The 473-nt window shown below is 26.8% G+C and overlaps 1 protein-coding gene across 2 annotated transcripts in view; it reads right to left on the reverse strand.

Annotated features, from left to right (window-relative positions):
- The window catches only part of LOC106677135 (uncharacterized), a 167332-nt gene that overhangs the window by 20748 nt on the left and 146111 nt on the right, over positions 1-473 (reverse strand). The gene's annotated exons all lie outside the window — the stretch shown is intronic.

Below are 473 nucleotides of genomic sequence, written 5' to 3' on the forward strand. Positions count from 1 at the left end.
ACCAACAACAATAGAAAATCTAAGAGAATATCATTTAAAGTAGAGAAAACCCTAATAGAGCTATTTACGTTCAATAGTTCTCGAGAAATAGCTTTTTAAAAAGCAACATTTCATATAAATGTTGTACAGAACGTACTGAAAGATCAGAAGTTAGTGAATTAATTTTGAAAAATCTATATCTCAAAAATCATATGACTCATAGATTTATATATTAGACTTCAAATTAAAGCTAGTTTAATGGGATATAAATTAGTTTTTGACATTTTTCTTCGTAGGAGTAAAGTTTTCATGATATTTGCTAAAATAAATTGATTTACAGTTGTTCAGACAAATTTTGATTTGCCAAGTTTATATTCTTATGCGAATATCATAAAAACTACTATTCCTAAGAAAATAAGTGTCATGAACTATTTTATAGTAAGGGTAATTTCCTTTAAATTGAGTGCTGCCAGACATATGTGCGTTTTACGGAT

Source organism: Halyomorpha halys, unplaced genomic scaffold, assembly GCF_000696795.3.
Source record: "Halyomorpha halys isolate HHAL.00 unplaced genomic scaffold, Hhal_1.1 Scaffold88.1, whole genome shotgun sequence".
Classification (NCBI taxonomy): Eukaryota; Metazoa; Arthropoda; class Insecta; order Hemiptera; family Pentatomidae; genus Halyomorpha; species Halyomorpha halys.